We start from the raw sequence: 20,687 nt of genomic DNA, 5'->3' as shown, positions 1-20,687 counted from the left end.
TGAGGCTTGTTTGGGACATCCTGGTGGCAGTGGTGCTGGTTTTATTGCAGAAAAGTCCCTTAGGCCCTCCAAACATGGACATTTGAGTGTTAACTCACAGGTCTGGTGCCACATAGAGCAGTTCCCACCCAATGAGAAATGTGAAAAGTGAGAAATCCATATAAAATATGCCTCCAAAGCCACCAGGATATTTCATGTGACTGTAAGAGTTGCATTTCCACCCTGATGGCTTCCCAGAGGAATCAAACCACAGCAGCCTGGCATGAGGAGCCATGCAGAGAAGGATGAAGGGCAGCATTCCTGTTAGTGGGACATTTGGTCAGTCTGTTCCTGATGTCCCTTAGCAAAAAATCAGATCAGCAATACTTCCTCTGAAAAACAGAGGTGTGGCTAACCATGTCACAAAGTGCCTTCTCTATGGGGTGATATTGTGGTGTAAGAAATTATCTTCTCCTCTGACTTTATTTTATATATACATATATATATATATATATATATAAATGATATGATATATGATATATGATATATGATATATGATATATGATATATGATATATGATATATGATATAATATAATATAATATAATTACTATATTTATTATATTTATTATTATATTTATTGCAATAATAACAAAAGAGGGGTAACACAGATAAAAAATAAGTTTAAAAAATCAGCCAATGGAATAACAGCATAAAAATTGTCATCTGGCTGCATGAAACTTTATATATATATATGTATGTATGTATTTATTTATTTATTTATAGGTAACCACATGAAGGGGTTCACTTTTCATTTTAATTGGGTGGCCTTTAATGGTAGGAGTGGTTGTTGGCAGTCTATAAGATAGCATCAAAAGATGTTTAATTTCATGCCACTCTCAGTTTGTAGGAACAACCTTCTGCAGCCTTTTGGCAGTTATTACTTGCAGGCCCTTGAAATGTTCTCAGAACAACAACAACAAAAATGCCTAAAAGCTCTTGCTGACTGCAAGATGTTAAACCTTTGGTAGATCTTTTGGAGGCACTCAGTGTCAGAGTGGATCCCCTTGTGCAAGGTCAGGAGGGAACAGCAGAATGCAGATATGTCCCACCTAACCCAGGCTCTCCAGCCTGCAGAAAGGAATGTGGCTCTCAGACTGCCTCAGACTGTGGGTGGGCCACGCTGCCCTCTGGAAGTGTCAAAATCTCTCCCTGGATGACAAATGGAGCAGAGCCCAGCACTGAGCTGTTCTTTGAAATATCTGACTTTTGAGTTAGTTGAACTTGGAACAGCCCTTGCACGATTCCTTTTCCAGCGTCAGCTCACAGTCTGCATTGACTTTCAGGCAGCAGACTCCTGACTTCTAAACAACATTTCACACTTCCTCCTGAGGGCTCAATTCATCTCTTGTTGGCAGCAGTGATCCTCTTTGACTCTCTGGCAGCTGCCCCAATCACCAAGGGAACTGCAGAGGTTGCAGCAGGACCTAAGCAGCGACAACTTCCAGTGACCATCCTGTGGTGTTGACTTTTCACTAAGAATTAAGCCAATTCTGGATGGAAATACACTCCTCAGCCCTCATCCTTGCCCTCTCACCATCAACACCAGCCTCTGTAAGACATGCAGCCCCTCTGCCTAGTTTGACCCATGCTGGTTTTGTTACCTTCTCACAACAGCGTTTGGAATTCTCGCAGTTTCAGGCAGATGGAAGAACAGATGAGCTGTGGGGTTGTTTGAAGCATATTAAGGGTCTGCCTGCTGACATAGCACAGCTGGATGCAGAAAAGTGATCAGAGGATGCAGGAAACAGCAAAACTTCAGTTTTCCAGCAAACAGACCTACTCACGCGACAGCCAGGTGAAAAGCAGTTTGGTCTGGTCTTTGTTTGGAACCTGCTTTTCTGCCAACAGTGATGCAGAACACCAGGCCAGCAGCACCCAAAGGGCAACTCCCTCTCTGGAAAACACTGAGGGGAAAATAAAACCAGAATCACCCAGGGCAGGGAATCCCGGTTTGTAGCTGGAAGACCTGCACAAATCCCCAGGGCTCCACCTCTGCCCATGCAGTGTGGGTTCTTCCATCTTGGTTCCAGCTCAATTTTGGCAAGTCCAGTCCTGACTGTACCTTTGTTTCTCACACTTTCAGCAAGGCAGTGGTCTCACGGACCTGCAGCTCAGGAGGAGAACTCCAGTGGTCAGCACTTCCTGGGAGACGGGACACCCAGATGGGATCCAGAGGAAGATCTCCCCACATCACCGCATGTTAGGGATGCCATGACCATGCCACGACCTCACCTCTGTGTCGGGAGCTGTCCGGGGTCTGTCTGACCGGGGCTTTGTCCCTCCCTCCCTCCTTCTCTCCACCTGCATAGACACGGGGCCGTGTCCTGGGCAGAACCCGGAGCTGCTCCCAGCGACAGAGCCACGGCACATCTGTTCTGCTTTTGCGAGCAGCCTGAAAACATCTGCAGCGCCCCAGCCGAAGCAGAGGAGACACAACCCCGAGGACAATGCGGGCTGGCTTGGTGGCGGCAGCCCTGTCTGCACCGCTGAGGACACCCACATCCCAAATATCCCTGCCCCGACGACACCCGATTCCAGGAGAAGTCACTGAGATGGATCTTTGTCATTCCAGTTGTAATAATATTCGCGTGGCAAGAGGGGTTGGCATCGGTCAATTAACGCGTGAGGAGCGCTCCGATGTCCCCGGGGGATGCAGGGATGCTGCCCTGCCCTCCACCCCTCCTGCCGCCCCCTCCCCACCCTGCATCCCGAACTTCCTCTCCTTGGAAGGGCTTGCCTAACACCGTTTGTTTTTTAAGGGAGTTGCTAGAAAACTCTCCGGTTATTTTTTTTTTTTTTTTTTTTTGTCCTTAATAACTATATCATGTCTGGTATTGTATTTCTGTTTTCCCCTGAGGAAAGAAGCCAAAAGAAGTAGGAAAAACAAATAATGTGTGGGAGAGTGTTTTTCTTTTTTTCTTCTTTTTTTTTTTTTTTTTTTTTACCTCTGTTCAAAGCCTCTTTCTGTTTGGCTTCAGCAGTTTTGTGACTACAATTCCCTTCTTTCTGATCCTTTTTTTCTATTATAATTCTAATGACTTGTAATGAGCTTGCTGAACCCCTCAATATTTTCATATTTGTACCCTAAATGTTCTGCTTTTCTTTTATCATGCTTACTTTTTAAACTTTTTTTTCCATTTTCCCCTTACTTTCCATCTTTCTTCTTTTTATATTTATATCTTTATTATTTTCTCTTTTCCCCTTGTTTATTTTTTACTTTTTTCTCTTTTATTCCTTTATTCTTTTTTCCTTCCTTCTTTATGTCTCACTTGCCTTGCCTTCCCTTCCTTCCTTTTCTTTGTTTTTATCTTCCTCTCTTTTCACACCCTGTCCTTTAATTTTTCTGAAAATAAAACTACCAGAATTAAGCAAATCATGTGTGGCAATTAAGGAGACATCTCTGGGAAAACACTCACTGTGGAACATGTCTGGTTCATTAAGCACTCTCATCAGGCACCTTGGCACAGAGCCACATATTTATTTGGGAGAGGGGCAAAAAAAAAAAAAAATGCAGTGGGGAGACTTTCTGATTGTTGCTGTCATTAGTGGTGAATTCATCTTTCTTGTCCCAGGTCCCCCACGTGTTTTTAAACCATTATGGCATGTGGTTTCCAACCACAGATGAGAGACTGCTGAGGAAAAATAACCTGGGTCTGCTCAAACATTAAAAATGAAGTGTTATCTTTTCCTCCTTTCCTCCCTGGGTGATTGTGGTGGAGGCCAGTTCGTGCCCAGAAGCTGTGCCAGGGGTAATTTTCAGGTCTTTGTCTTTCAGTGTACCTCCTGCAAACACACAAAACCCCATGCTCATCCCCAGCCTACCTGCCAGAGGTGCTCCCCAGGGCATGAGGGGACTCTGTGGGTGCTGCAGCCCCCGTGGCAGAGCCACAAGCACCCAGGATGAGGCTGTTTTATGGAAACCTGCTGCCCAAGGAATCTGGGGCTAGGAAGGAATCACCCCAGGAGAAGGCAGGGTGTGCTGGGGCAGGAGCAGCTCCCTGCTTCCACCCTGCAGCAGAAACAGGTGGGAGCAGAGCTCTCTGCTGAGGCTTGTTGGTAGGGAAAGCTTTATTTGGGGCTGGAAATTGGTCACAAGTTTCAATCACTGAAGGGACAACCTTGCTTGCTTGCTGCCTTCCAAACTCTGGGCTTCCCTGGCTAGAAAAGTGATTTTATAAATTTTTTTTCTCCTCCAAGAGGTGCTGAAGCGATACACATCCCAGCCTCTTCATACAGTGCTGGTAGGTGTAAACCAGGGAGAACTTGGGAATCATTTCCCTAAGCAAGAAGTATCTGGTATTTAGGACCCCTTTCTCTGAAATCAGCTCATCCTAATGCGGCACAAGGCATTGCTTTAATCACATATTCATCCCACAAAATAAAACTTCATCTTGAAATCCTCTCTTCATTTCTCCAGAAAGCTGTTGTGGGGAAAGGAGGCAAAACAAAACCTGCCTAGCACCCCACCAACCTACAGCCCACAGACAGAGAGAATACAGAGTACTAAATTCAAGGGTCTTTCACCTTGAGGAGTGGCCATGGCTTTCTCAGTCCTCATACTTCATAAAGAGCGAGGCTCTTTCATGATCTGCCTCTCTGTAAGCACTTCACACCCATGTGCAGGACTTTTGGGGAGCACAGAAAACTGCCTTGAGAGCTGTCAGAAGCCTCTCAAGCTGGAGGAGCAGCGTGAACACACCCAGCCAAAAAATCTGCCGCCCCAGCCTGTGCAGACCGTGTGTGTGCTTTCACTTTTTTGGGGTGTTTAAACGTCTTTAAAAGATTGCTAGAGGAAAAGAAGCAATTATCCCAGCACATAATTAGAGGACAGGTTTTGCCTTTTCTCACCCTGCTTGCTTTCCCTCTCCCACCAGCGGATTTGGAGCCCTTAAGTTACTTTTTTAGACAAAACTCATCCTCCTCAGCTCCTTCCAGGCTGAAGAGCTGCTGTGTTTTTCCCGCACTCGGGAGCTTTTAAAGGGTTTCTAATCCTGGAAGGCCATCTGACATCACCCTGCTTCTTGTCTGCTGATGTTTCATACGAGCCTCACATTTCCTTAATGTTTTTCAGAGCCACCAATTACTACAGCAATCTTGTGTTTATGTTCTGGTTTTGTGCTCTTTTTTTTTTTTTTTTTTCCTCTCCCCTGATGCTTTCCTGGCTTGTGTCCCAACAGGCTGCTCTCTCTTAGGCGTGTTTTGTGCCAAGGGTTAAGCTGGACCAGCTTGTTACAAAAGAAAGAAAAAGAAAAAAAGAAAAAGAAAAAAAAAAACAAACCAAAGAAGTGGGAGGGAGGAGGTTGGTTGGGGGTTTTTTGGGTTTTTTTTTCATGCTGTTTTTTTTTTTTTTCCTAATTTTCTTCATTGACTTCAGGCACCATGTGATCAGGAAGCCTGGAACTCTTTCCATTTCCCTTCCCGACTGAAGGGAAACATTGTGTAGCTGTTGCCCAGCCACCAGTGGGACGGGCTCTGGCGGTGCTACGTAGGAGGATAAAAATAACCGGGATATTTAAGGCTGGCTGTGGAATCCCAGTGCAGGCAGAGCGAGCTTGGTCAGCAGCCGAGCTCCACCGGCCCCGTAATCTGCTGCATATGATGCAACTGCAAATATATGCCTGGCAGCACTGGTGAAAGAGTTAGACCTTGGGGAGGCCCAGAAGAGAAAATTAAAATAAAATAAAATAAAATAAAATAATAAAATTTAAAAAATAAAAATTAAAAAAAATAAAAAAAAAATAAAAAAAAAAATAAAATAAAATAAAATAAAATAAAATAAAATAAAATAAAATAAAATAAAATAAAATAAAATAAAATAAATAAAGGAAAGAGGACTGGAGAGAGCTTTTCATCCTCTTTTAACACATTGTTTCTAGCACAGCTTTTGAAAAGTGACTTCTACCTGAGTTTCATGTGCTTGGTGAAGGAAAGAAGGTGTAAGGGCTTGCTTGGCTTCAGGTGTAAGGCAGCCCAACAGGGCTTTGCTCTGGAGTTTTGTAGAGGACAACATCACTTGTCTCCCAAGAAAGAGAGGCTGAAACAGCACTGCGTTCCCTCTTTAAGCTCTTCTCTTCAAACCTCAAGTGTGGCTGAGTGTGACCCACATCTTGTCTGTTGATTAAAAGTAATTAGATTAAAAGAGCAGCCAGCCCACAAGGCTCACACTGAAATAAGCAGAAATTTTGGTTTTTGGTTTTTTCACAAGTTCTTTCACAAGTCACAGCTGTCAGAAACCTTAAAAGGTGTTTGGTTTTTTCCTATTTCTCAAGCTTGTTTTCACACTGTACACAAGCTGTAAACTTTCCAAAGTGTGACACTGGACAGCATCTGCCACAACTGCAGCTCTGAGAAGAGTGTGGGCATTGCCAGGACAGCAGCCTTTCCTTTAAATCTGTTCTGAGCAGCAAAGCAGTCAGAACTTCAGCAGCAGCACTTCAGCTTTCCTTTTTCCATCCGTGCCGAAGACATTGCAAGTGAGAAGCAGAAAATGCCATGGTTTGGTCACTCCTCCAGTTTGCAGGAGAACTTCCTCACCTGCATCAGCACAGTCAGGGGTGTCCAGAGACAGAAAGGGACCAAGGGGACCCTTCACCCTTAGTGCCACCCTCCCTGGGGCTAAACAGGACAGTGGCAGTGATCCCAGCGGCCCACATTCACTCTGAGGGGGCTGTAATCTTTGGGAAGCCTCTGAATTTCCATGAGGTGGTTTCTTCTACTAAAAAAACAGGAGCTCATAGCTCCTTGCTGGACTGCTGAGTGGCCTCCTGTCCTGTGAAGGGAAATCAGCTGTAAACCTTGATGAGGGGCAGAGATTGATCCTGAGGTGGTTTCTGCTGCAAAGCTCTGTTAAATGTTAGCCAGAGTATTTAAAAAAAAAAAATCACTGTATTTGGTTTACATTGCAATTTCCCATTCCACAATCTGTAGGACACAATGTAATAGGAATGCATTTTAGGGAAGTTGTGACAGTTGTTGGGCACAAACTTAAGTACTGTTTATTGCTTATGCAGTCCTGTGGGTTTATTTCAAGGAATTAAGAGCAAGGGGGGGAGGGAATGGAGTTTAAGAGCATTTGTGAGGGATTTCACCTGCCTGGGCTTTCTGTTTGTTTTTCCAAGTGCTTATGGTTTTACTGTGTCATGTTCTAGGTTTATTCTTTCAAGCTAAGTGAAAGACAGGAACTAGACAGAAAATCAGACTAATGAGAGGAATGGCCAGAGCCTCTGATTTCAGCCTCACCAGTAGCCTTCCATATAGAAACTCTCATAATCACTCACATTTAACTGAACATACGTGAGAACCACTGAGACCAAATGGACTTTGATCTAATAAATTCTTTATTACAATGGAAAATATTATCCCCACTTTATATAAATATGGAGCTGCACAGGACAAAGAGCAAAGGCCAATGCCCAATTATCCACATTAGGCCCCTCCAGTTTCATTTGGAAAATAATTTCACACATCAGAGTGTAAGTAGCAAAGTTGGGCTGTCACCCTGCCTTGATGTTTGTCACTTTGCTCCCCAGCACTGGAGGGGTGTCTGCAAAGTCTCTTTCACACTTCTAAGTACAAATCTGCTGGATGGAATGTGATCCCTTCCTTGCTGGTTTGCCTGGAGAGGAGAGGCAACTGCAACGCCAATTCTTCCTGCACGAGGAGGAGGAGGAGGCTGAAATGTTCTTCAGCTGGGAGGGGCTATGGGAGGCAGCTTGGTAATTCAGCCTGCTGAGTGCACCCACCTGGATTTTTAGATTTCTGGCACCCACAACCTGAAGCAATTCCAAACTTTTCTGGAAGCTGACTAAACCTCTGGGTCTGCCCAGCCACATGGAGCACCACCTAGGTATACAGAGCTGCCTAGGGGCTTCTAATGAGGACCACAGCCTGGTTTGCTCCATGGGCTGGCTGCTCCCTGACATTTCAGGTACTGCTGTCAGGGGAGCAGGACCTGTGGCCAGGCAAATCCACATCTCCTTGACTTCTCCAGCAGGAGCAGCAAATTTGCTCATATAAAACCAACTCATCAGTTCACCAGGACCACTGTCAGCCTCCTCTGGTGCTGGCAGGTATTTCCTGGTGAATTTTCCTTTTGTTCAGGTGTCATCAGCCTCAGGATCCCTCCCTTTTTGCTGCTAAGTGGGTGACAGGAGCTGCACAAAATGTGGCACACAGAAAGTGTGGCACACACAAGACCACAATTCCAGTTTTCCCTCCCTGGGGGATGAAGAACTGCCCAGCAAGTTTATGAGATGGCATCCACATGCACCAAGGTCCTCCCAGCTGAACTGCATAGGGAGATTGGGGTTTGGAGGCACCCAGCTCTTGCACCACTGGCACATTTCCATTCCTCAGGGTTTGCATAACCCACCTGCCATGCTATTAGCCCGTGGAGACACTTGACATTTAAAAACTTCACCCTGGGCTGCTACAACCCTGCAAAGGAGGATGGCAGGCAGGGATCCGTGTGTTTGGGTGCTGTCATGCAGCCAAACGTTCCCTGCAGCAAACACAACCCGGCAAGTTCCACATGCTTTGGAGTTTTAGAACAAAAGTTGAATACAAACTTAATTAGCCCCAGATTTTTAACAGTAGTAAGAAGTCATAAAATGTCTCAAAAAGAGCTAATTCTCATTGACTGTTTCCCACTGATATATTTTCCAGTTGGTACTCCCATCACACCTTTACTAAATGGATAAGAACTCAAAGCCCTCAACAGCTAAAGCCATTCCCCTTTTCTTTTCTTTCACATGTAGCTTGCCATGCTGTAATAATTAAATTGCAAAGCTCAACTCTCTGCACTTGTTTTCTTTTTCTGGCATTGTTTTCCCCCCAGTAGCCAGCACAGCTTAGCACGAACCAAAGTCACCCACCTGGAGCTTAACAGGCCTCTGTCCTTCCCATCAGGTGTCCTGCTCTGCTACTGAAAGATAAAACTCTGTGTTGTGTCACGTGAACTTGGCTACCAGGAATTTCTTTTAACCTTGGTGCTCTATTTACCCTGATATGGTAAATATCAGGATACCTGGCTTCTCTGCATCTCACCAAATGCGTGGCCCCGGTCGTAACACTCAGCTTCTTTGTGATTTGTCTTTGGCCATGCCTGTGGTCATCTCCAGACTGCAGACTCTGTGGAAAGGGTTTTTGCCGTGGTCTCTCTCCCTCTGGGTGTGCACACCAGCATAAGAGAGCCAAATGCCATGGAGGACCTCCTGTTGCCATGCCCAGTCACGATGGTTTGGAGACAAAGTCAGCTGCCCAGCAGGAAGCACCCCTTGTTAGAGACTGAAGAAACCTCAGCTTCCCCTCAGCCTCTTTTAAGGAAGTTTCATCTTGGAGAAGCCAGGTTTGTTTGTTTTTTTTATTGACACCACTGTGATTTCTCCCTCTTTGGCTTCCCTCATGCTTTGAGGCAGAGCCCAGCCTCCTCAGCACCTCACCTCTGGAGAAATATATGTTCTTTGGCATGAAAGCGACTTGCTGGGCTAAGTCTTCCATAAAATTTTCCAGCTGAAAGCAGGCTGAAACACATCTAGATATTTCAGTGTTTCCCCCAAAGGTGCCAATCAAGCAGAGAAAACTCCCAGTCCTTGCACATCCATGTCCTATAAGGAACTGGCTTCAACCACCGTAAATAAAACAAAGGTATGATCTTCAGCTGATCTCACTTACTGGAGCTCCATTGAATTGAGCAGCCCTAGGATAATTTACACCAGATGAGCATCTGCCCTCAACATATGTTACATTATGGTCCAACAGGATGGTCTCAGTTTGCCTTGGGGGAGGAGCTGCTGGAGCAGGGAGTTAAGTTTGCTCATGTCTAGGAACGATGGGCTGCAAAATCCCCGAGAGTGAGGAGATAAATAGGGAAAATAAAGCCTTTGGTTATTAGGCATTCTTATTTCCAGTGATTAGGGTGGGAAAGAGCAGACTGTGTGGGAAACAGGCATCCCTACACCCATTTTTGGCAGCTTTTGATTGGCCCCTGACCAGACATTTATTAAAACAGCCTCATAAGTTGCGGTCTCACTAAAGAACAATACAAAACCAACCAAATGTTAATGTATTCAATCTGTTCCTGCTGAGATTTCTGCCTCCCCGCCTCCCTGATTACTAGAGAAGGGGAGGTGGGGGAAAGGCGTGGAGAAAGAAAGAGGAGAGAAAAAGAAAAAGAAACGTTTGTATTCCCAGCCTCAGCTGACAGATCTGCCGTAGCCTCCTGGAGTTTTCGTAATTAGAACAAAGGGTCCTTGGTACAGGAACTGTAATTGGTTTTGAGTGTTCATACATTTTAAGTCACCCCAGGTTAGGTATCCAAGCAAACTCAAAGCACTGACACAGCTGGAACTCTAGGAGGAGAACTCCAAGGGAGGATAAAGGGCCTTCAGCAGTGGGTAGTGGATCGCATCTGACACCAGAAACCAAAATACTCCAGATTGTTTTCCTCAGGAATCCAGAAGAAAAACCATACTGAAAACACTTGTCAACCAGAGGTCTAGGATAATCTGAACTTCAGGGACAGGAGCAGGGAACAGGGAGGGAACAAATATTTCGGCAAACAAAAACCCCAGGGCGGGAGATGCGATGGAACTTCTGAATGCCAACGGGGAGGTGGGAGGGATTTAAAACCGCCCCTCTTGCCAAAATATATGAGGGCGGTGCATCACAAACCTGCTGCCAAAACAGGTTTTGTGATTCGGCTTCTCCAAGAGCCTGAACCTGCTCCGGACAGGTGGTAACTCAGAGGATCCAGGACCTTCCCTCCATGTCCACACAGCCAGACATGCCACTGTCTTTCTCCTTGTCCCTCAGAGACCCCCTCCAGACAAAACTGTGCCCAGGCATTGTCTGGAGAGGGCTGGCTGGCAGCAAGCCCGTGCTGTGCCAGGGCATGTGCTGGCAATTAAAGAGCAAAGATGATCATGACAAGTGCTCGGGCCCACGCTGGGGCTCTGCTGGGTTTACCAGCATGGGCAGATGCGGCAGCACCAGCTGCAAAGCAGTGTTTCCATGGGAAAAGGATGAGGCCGAGAACACACAGGGAGAGGAATGCATTTGCAGCCAGTGTCTCTGGTAACAGTCTGGGGCTTTTTTCTCTAAGGTTAACATTCGCTTGCTGGAGAAAAACAATGCTGCTGGGGCTCTGCAGGCGAGATGTGGTTGTGGTGGGTCAGCCGGATCCACAAACAACAGTCCCTTTTTGGGTGGGATTTTCACATCTGTTCTTCCCTGCCCTGAAACCGATTGCACTGGGACAGAGCTCAGACAACATTGTGCGCTTTCAGAAAACGTCTTCCAGCACTTCCCAGCTCCAGTGGCAGCACTGAGGTCTTTGCTTGGAGAACACACGAGTGATGAAGACCATGCAGGACTGGCGCCTGCCTCCATTTTGTTATCCAGAATGACTCTTTTTTGGGTCTTGGAGGGTTTTTTAAGTAATTTATTTTTTTCTTTTTTTAGTTTAGGTATTACTGAAAAGTTTCTGTAAATAAATCCACATGGTGGAGTTGGAAGCTGGGCTGAAAGCAGGAGTGGTATCAGTGATGAAAACTGTGTAGCTCTGGAAAGGGGTGCTGAGTGTTCCTCTACCTATTTTTTGGAAAAATTTCCCCATTCAATAATCCACACTCTTTTTTTATGCCAAATCTCAGTGGGTGACAGGAACTTCCAAGTTCATAGTGGCTTATTTATTAAGAGTGTCTAATCTTGAAAAATTGAACGCATCAACAATTTCACCCCTGCCTGTAACCCCTTGGCACGATGTGGAAGTGGACAAGAGGAAGCAATGGGAGCAAACTCCTTGGTGGTTCATTCACTTCTCCCTTAATCCCTTGTGTACCTGATTCAAGGACTTTTTCAGCCTGAAAAAATTGTGGGGCTTTTTGGTCATTGAGGAGCCAACACCTAAAAATAAATGTCAGACTCTTGTCACTGCAGTTGGCCTTTTCTCAGCAGATCCCAGAACCTAGCCCCCCAAGAGAACAGCTCGTGTCAGGCATGCAGAAACAGCTGTGATTATTCATCAGAATGCCCCATCCCACCTCTTCAGTTGAAGCCATGGGCTGGAAACATCTTGTTATCTTGCATGATCAGGTGCAAACCAGCAGTGAACACACTGACTCTGCCTAACGTGGCCTGGAATGCTGTAGGAAGGCAGAGCAAGAGGGAGCCACAGTTCCTCCCTGAATTTGTAGAAACAACTCAGCACTGGCTGGGACTGCTCGTGGAGGCTGAAGGAGAGCACTGGGGAGCAGCTTTTCCAGAGAGGAGGCTTCTCTTGCCACAGGCATGTGGCCACACTGTCCATGTCCCTCACACTCTTCTGTGTGTAGCCTAATCCCAGCCTGAAACTTCTGCCCGCATCCAGATGGGCAGTGGCAGGCAGCCTCTTAGATAAAAGGCAAGATTTAGGAGGGCCAGGCAAGCTATCAGCTGCTCACCACACCTGAGGCATTTTAAAGAAGGCCTCACCACTGCAGGAGTTTTAGATCTTGGGACAGTTTTTCACTGCTACAGTTCTAGAAAGTGGTAGGGACAGCGATGTGAATCCAATAGTCTGGGGGCTTCTTCCTAGGAAAGCACCAATTTGGGCTGTGGTTGAGAATGTCAAACAAGGCAAAGAGATCTTTGGGTTTTTCCCAGTCTTATATTTCCATTTTCCATCTGTTTTACTCTCTCCCTCCTTAGAAGAGGGCATTCCAGGCTTTTTCCAGCATCCTGCAAGGTTTCCTAGAGGAAAAAGTTCTCAATGCTTGCATTTGAGGCACAACAGGGTGCCCCAAACTGGGAAGCTGGAACAGGCCACACCAGCACCTCCAGACATGGAGGTCTTCCCATGTGACCTGTGGAAACATCTGACTGCAGACCCTGGTTGCTTCAGAATTTTGGGACCATGTTTGCTGAATTCAACCATTTCAGCCAGTGCTTGCACCTCAGATGATTTTCTGAGTTATCAAGAACCAACAGATTGTTTCTCAGAAGATTGTTTTCTTCAGACTCCTCTCTTTGTTTGCCCAAGGGTATTGGCCCCTCTTGAAGAACCGGACATATAATTAGAAATTAATGTCTATTCGCTTTGATGGATTTTTCCTCTTTTCTGAATCCTGAATTATCCACAAAGCTGTTACAAACAGAATAGAATGTATTTGTTCATCAAAAAAAAAAAAAAAAAAAAAAAAATTCACCCGTTTCTTCAGGGATTAATTCTCAGTTTTTTTCGTGAGTGGCTTGTTGCAAATAGTCATAAATTCTACCATGTTGGGCTCCAACCCTGGAGTGATCTTTGTCTGGACTTCAATGGGGCTTTGCATGGGGGGGGCCTGGCCACACAGATCTCATTGCAGGATTGGGCAATGGTTAGTTACATAAGTCATATGATGTTGTTTCTGTCCTCTGACTGGCTGGCTTATGTAACTACAGAACAATAACATGCATTTGAATATAAAGGCAAAAATCGTGCCTCGTTATTTGTTCTTCGTGAGAGCCTGTTCAAGGGCTGGATTCTGCTGTCTGTGCAAGCTATAAAGATATTTTCTTTGACAGTCTGTTGGTTTGGGGAGGACATCTGGAGTAGGTGACATTAAGAGAGCTACTGAGATGCTCTCTGTGGGTTCATCTGAGGACTATTTGCAAACACTGGGTTCACATATTCTCCCCAGTAGCAGCTGAAAAAGAGCAAAATCCAAGGAGAACAGCTCATGAAGCCAGGCCATGCAGTGCCCTGAGCCCTTGACTGCAATGCACTGGTTCACACCTTATAAATGCCTGGCCATTGACTTTAATGTTTTTCTTACGCCATTTTAGGGGAATAAAAAAGTTTAAAAGCATGTCCAGGGATAAAGGTGTACAGAGAAGGGCAAAACATTAACTTAATATCTGTGTGCTCATTCTTAAATATATTTTCCCCACTTTTCCTATTCACTAAAATCTCAGAGTGATTTCTATTCAGAAAGGGAAAATAGGAATTCACAACTTTTGTTTTCACTTGATGTCTTATTTTTGTTCATCTGGACAACTCATCTCCAGAAGATTTCATAATAGTCTCCTGGAGATTGTATCTCAAGTTCTCAGTTCTGGTCTTGTTTTGGTTTTTTGGGTTTTTTTCTCCTAAGGTCCTACTTCTTCGAGTCATATGATTATGCAAACATTCCCTATTTCCAGTGCTTTAGAAGTAAGTTTCTAGTCGGCATTGTTGCAGAGAAAAGACTGAAAACATAAACCCTCAAGGCTGAGAAAAAGAACACACAATTTACCAATTTTTTTTTAAACCTCATGATTTCTCAATCTTATGTTTTTTGAGGATAGTCTGAGTAATAAGCTTTAAAAGCCAAGGGCTGACAATATTAAAGCAGAATCAGGAGGAGACCACTGCTTAAGTTCATACAGCATGACCTGATAGTCTTCCAGACTCTTAGGAGATGTCCCCATGCAGCAGACAGGTACTTTTCCTAAGTCTTTTATGACAGTATAAAACCATTACAACCTATTCAAAGTGATTTTGCTCCTTAAACCTGCCAAATTTTAGCAAAAGTACACAAGCTTCAGCAGCTCAGAAAGCATTGTTGCAATCCACAGTGTAAATTCCTGTTCTTGTCCCTTGCAGTCTCCCACACAAACATGGGGTTTGGAGGGGACATTGAACACACCTACCCAAAACTCAAGAGTTCACAGATTATGGTCTTGTGACATTCTCAAGCCTATTTGGATCTGCTTTCCAAATAATCCCCATCCCCGTGAGTTCCTCAGCTTTCAGTTTCTAACCTGAACTCACACAGGCGTTTGCAGCAGGTTACGCCTTCCAATGTGCAGCACAGATGTGGAAGTGTGGTCCTTTATCTCCTTAAATTTTAGCACTCTCACGTTCTGGAACTTCAAACTGCCAAGAACTTGCTTTTTATCCTATTTTATGCAGATGCCACTAACAGAGATGTACTCAAGCCACTCTGCTGGCAGCAGAAAGGGCAGTTCTGGTAGAAGCTGTGCACCTTCCTCATGGCTTGAAGGAAGCTGGCACCAGCCAGGGTCAGAGTGAACTGTGTGCATTGTGGTGGCAGGATTTCCAGGGATAAATAAACAGAGCCATTTCTGGAAACTCGAAAAGCTGCTGGAAGCCAGGATAGAGAGCAAGCAAGAGCATCTCAGGGGTGACACACCTTCTCCTTTGAGGATTTCTCCTGTATAGTCCCTCCCCAAAACAGACCTCTCCCCCTGGCAGAGAGAGGGAAGTCTTTTCCAGGTGCCACACAACATCCTTGGCCAGCAGCGGGTGGGCTGTAAGTTTTAGGACAGCACGGCCAAGTAAATAGGTGAAGAATCAGCAAACAGCATTTCTTCCCTGCTCAGACATTCAATCAAGCCTTTGCATCTCTACCCCCTGTCCCAGCTGGCACACATATTCTCCCAAGCAAATGAGAGGTCAAGCATGTTACCTGAAACATCTCATTACCACCGAGGTCATTCTGTGGAGATCTCTGTTGACACACTGAACTCCATGAAGCCACAATAAGTTACAAAGGGGACAGGGCAAGAGATGCACAGACAGCACTGCTTAAAGGACAATATTGTGTGTTTATGGGACTGGGGGGAATGTTGGTGGCAGGGGAGTTGGTTAGTGCCTCATTCCTGGACACTTAAGAGATGCTCTGAAGAAGGAATGACTTTTCCCACCTGAATGCTATATTAATAACTTTGAAATGTTTTCCTTAGATGTCTCATCATTATTCCCATAGTTAGAAGCTGATTAATGGCACGCCCCTCGAACACATATCTGGGCACACGTACAAAGACTTTTTAGTACTCCCTAACAATGGCCAACAGCTGGCCACAAAACCAGATGATCCTCCACCCTTGTAAACTCATGCTCGCCAACAATAAAAAACCCTTCTGGCTACTAAAAAGCCTGGTGGAACAGATGAATCTTGTTATGGACTAAATTTTATAAATAAAAATTTAAAAGAGGCAAACATTTTAGCATGTGCATTCATGGGCTGAAAACAGACATAGGGTTTTTTTATATTCCGGGAAGGTCAGCTGCAAAAGTCTGATTTTCTTCATCTTCCAAAGACTCCTTTAAACATATAGCTGAGTTGGCTTGTTGGGGGGGGGGGGGGTGGTTTTAGGTTTTTGGTTTGGCTTTTTTTTGGTTGGTTATTTTTGTTTGTTTGGGTTTTTTTTTTTTTTGGTGGGTTTTCGGTGTTTTGTTTTTTCTTGTTTTTTTGTTTGGTTTTTTTTTAATTTTGCTGCAACCCAGTACAGCACTTCCTATTTTCTTTGGGGCAGGAGTTTCGTGTTGGTGACACTTGCAGGCAGAAATCTTGGGAATGGCCTGAAAGGCTCTGCCCTCCATGCCCTGCCCCAGCGTCACAGGCAGTCCAAGCACATCAGCCCAATCCTACACAATGCCCACACCCTACAAAAGATCTCTGCTTGCTGCACCTTGGAACCCAAGGAGAGCAGCAGCAACCAAGCCATTTGAGGATGAGCAAAATCACAAAAAAAAAAAAAAAGATATGAAGGAGGAAAAAAAAGAAAAAAAAACAACTGAAATCTCTAAAGAAGGCGTTTTTGTTTGTTGTTAACAACTATTTAATGTCAGGGCTAATTAATAAGTTTAACAAAATCAGGCTTTGTTGAAGATTCAACACCTTCAATTATGGCTTTAAGAACTCACAGTAATTGCTCCTCAGACCTTCCAAAAATCCTTCAACAAAGTGTGTTTGTGTGAGGAAGGGGAGGACAGCCTTCAGCCTAAATCTAATGTCTTAAAGATTATTTATTCTTTTTTAAATAAACAAAGAAAGGAGAAAAGCCCTAATTCTAATAACAATGAATACTATGGTGTCAGGCCCTCATTATACAATAAGAAGAAACAAATGAAAGAGACCAGCAAAATTCTCAGTTCATGACCTTAAATATGAGTCCTTTGTTAGTGGATTTCTGCAGGGATAAACAAGGACTTTTCATAGCCTAGGTATGCCCAAAACAAGATTTCTAGGAGTAAGGAAGCAAGGAAATTGACTGAAATTTTAGTACAAGCTTTATTTTTACTACCCATAGCAGGATTTAGAGAAACATCAGCCTCCGCTTCATCAATTCCTGACATAGCTGAGCCCAGCACCTCATTACACTGAAAAGGATCTTTATTGATACAGAAAAGGGCTGATTATTTACATTCTTGATGACCAAGCAGGAAGCTGATACGGTGAGGAGTGAAGATTGGGAAAAAAAGACTTTGTTCCTGTGGAGAAGGCTTCCTTCTCCTCCAGGGACCAGAAAAGTTTTTTATTAAAGCAAAAAAAAATGGACAAGAAACACTTCAGCAGTGTTAAGGTACAGGGTAAGATCAAGCAGAGCCACATTCCAGCTTCCTGTCAAAACAAGGGGAATCTTGTCCTTTGTAACTGGAGAGACCAGGTTTGGATTCCTTTTCCCCCCACAATGCTCAATCCAGCCCTTGTAGTTCCTTGAAAGATACATCCAAGGCTTATTTACCTTCCACTCAGCCAGGTAAGAGATTTCCCCAGTGCAGGAAGAGGATTCTCCCCCTGAGTTTAGGGTGAGACAGGCAATGCCATGGCCTGTCTGAGCATTTCAGCAAAGCCTGGCACACTTCAGAGTAGCCCTGGGATCACTCTGAGCTACAGCAGGGACATTGCCAAGCTCTGCCAAAGCCCATGGCCTCAGCAGCGCCAATTCTTGTGTCAGAACACATTTGCTTCCTCCTACAATATACTGCCATTCCCAAAGTTTAATTTAGTTCCATGAAAGGTACCTTATAACAAATTTTATATCATATGATACATTCTAGAGATGGAAACACTGCAGAGGTGGATAACTCAGGGTGCTTACACCACCTCATGAGTACTTAAAGCTGCCAACAAAGAGTTTTCAGTGACACAGTTGTTTGGATTTTTTGTTTTGTTGTTTTGTTTGGGTTTTTTTTTTTTCAGCAAGCAACACTGTGCAACTGCACTGGTGGGATTTTGTCCAGTAGTTTTTTTTTTGCTGTCACTAACCTCTCTGCAATCCCAGGTACTGACATAACACCTGTGTTTTGCAGAAGGTGGAGGAGTTGTTGGTTCAATCCACAACTTTTGGTTTGCCACAGAGAAAAAGTGCTTGCAAGAAAAAGCCAACGTGCCACAGGCTCTCCAGAGAGCTCCTTTCCTCGCCTCAGAGAGCCTCCACAAGCCCTGGAAGAAAGGGGGAGGTTTTGGGCCCAGGTGAGAGGGTGGGCTGGGACAGAGGGAGGCTGCTTTTGAAAGACCTCATGGAAAGTATGAGTTGGTCAATGAGGATTTGAATGGATCCAGTGAGATCTTTTTAAGTCAAGCACAGAATGACACCTACTGGGATTTGGCTTCATCCTTCAGCCCTGACTATGGCTCCACAGTGGCATCTGAAGTGCCTCCTCAGGGCAGCATCCTCTGGAGTGCCCTCATCCCTGTCTCCTGTGGAAATTTCTGGGAATTAGGCAACCTCAAGATATTTAGATTATTACCCTTGCAGGTGTGATTCTCATGTAGTTTCAAACCTTCAAAATAGGGGTGGTGGTGCATTGTTTGGCACTCTCATTATCCTCTTCACCCTTCAGTCAGATTTACTCCAGTTACGAACTGGTTCCACTCTTGGCCTCTGATTCTTCAAAGAAAGGAGGAGAAGGAGGAGGAGGAGGAGGAGGAGGAGGAGGAGGAGGAGGAGGAGGAGGTGGAGGAGGAGGAAGCCAGGGTGAAGCCCCTCTGATGTGACCTCACATGGGCTACTTTCCAGCCAAGTCATGAACACCAAAATAAAGAGTTAGCTGCACCTGCAGGTACCTTTCAAGTTCAGCACATGCTTGTTGGATCTTTTAATCATTTAAAATTAGCTGCTGATGCATTTTATTTACACTGAATTTAACTTTATGTGCTTGCTTGCTAACTTCCTGCTTATCTGGATACCACATAAGCATATGCCCAATCCAATTACAAAAAGAATGAGAAATACTGTGAATGCTACACATTTTAAGCAAGCATTATAAATTACCAGTGCTGTGGCACATACCCGTGCATGTGAAGGAGAAAAAGAACAAACAAATCAAAAAGGGAAAAAAAGAAAACAAACAAACAAACAAAAAAAAAACCCCAAAAAAGCCCCCAAACCAGCTCCCAATCTAGCCAACCAAAAAATACAGCTGACTTCCCCTAGATATTTAATTAGAAGTAACATCTCCCTTGCAAGGTTCACACAGGCCTTCCAAGGTGAAACTCATCCCTTAGCAGCAGCTGGAACCTCTTGCCACACTTGAGAAAGAAAGAGCTCCATTACAGAGGAGTGGGAAGAAATGTGGAAATATTAGAAATAAGCAGGTTCCCTGTGGAGTGTGCTGGGTAATGAACAGCTAGCTGAAAGACAGTGCAAACTATAATAAGCAGCTGCAGCTCCCCGGTCTCTTGAAAGAAGGAAAGAAAAAATTCACAAAATTCACAAGTGTCACAATTTTCCACCATGTGAGTAAACTGTTTTGGATGGCAGTGAGGCAATGCTACTTGCATGAGGTTGGGAGTGGTGGCTGTACGTGTCTCCAGTGAAAGGAAGAGGGTGAACTCAGAGGCCCGAGTGATTCCACTGCTAAATGAATCAGAACCTGAGGGAAGAGAAAAGGTATGTGGGGGAAAAAAAAAAACAACAACCATTGAAGTAGAGTCAGGGAAGATTGAGAGGGAGTATGAATAAAAAGAAAAGTGGAATGTATGATTCAGCCTATTATTTATTGCTCCTTTTAGCTGCCCGAAACAATCAGAAACATGAGTGTGTTTCTCATATATACGCATGTATATATGTAAATATAATGTATATATTTCAGATAGATAGATGGATAGATAGATAGATGGATGTGAGCATAAGGAGGCCCTCAGCCCCGGGTGTCCCTGTCTGCAGGGAGGGGCAGAGCAGGGTCCAGACCCTGCTCTGTAGGGACAATGGCACCAGAGGAATGTGCAGGGACTGATCCCAGGAAGTTCCAGCTGGACATGAGGCAGAACTCCCTCCCTGTCCAGTGACTGAGCCCTGAACACACTGCAAGAGAGGCTGTGGAGTTTCTCTTCACTGGAGATATTCCAGAACCTGGACACAACCCTGTGCCACGTGCTCTGGGACATTAGGACAGATGACCCACTGTGGTCTCTTCCAACCTGACCCATCCTGGGATTCTGTGACAAGCAGAATCCCTTATTCATGAGGGATTTACCATCTATAAACCAAATAAATTCCATGGATTCCATGGAGGCCTTGATGCCTTGAAGACGAAGTTGCTCTGAGTGGGGCACAGACATGGGCTTTGCCCACTGCACCTGCGGGGCCAAATTCCCCAGCTTGTCCAGGAGAGGCTGGGCCCTGGCTCCTCCAGCTTCTCAGGCAGGGAAGGGATTTCCTGCAGGGAATCCCTGGGGAAGGAGGAAGGAGTGGGAAAGGCAGATCAGCCTTGTTGTGACAGCCAGAGAGATCTGCTCACAGAGAGGGTAATAAAACACTCGTAGGAGTGAGACATCCACTGCTCACAGCGACTGCACCTCCTCCTCCTCCCCTCACGCCCCAAGATCAACACCAGCGCTGCTGCCAAACCTCTAATTACATCTTTAAAATCCTGTCAGGTCGCGGGGATGTGAC

This window comes from Haemorhous mexicanus, chromosome Z (genome assembly GCF_027477595.1).
Source record: "Haemorhous mexicanus isolate bHaeMex1 chromosome Z, bHaeMex1.pri, whole genome shotgun sequence".
Lineage (NCBI taxonomy): Eukaryota > Metazoa > Chordata > Aves > Passeriformes > Fringillidae > Haemorhous > Haemorhous mexicanus.
This window is presented reverse-complemented; position numbering follows the sequence as displayed.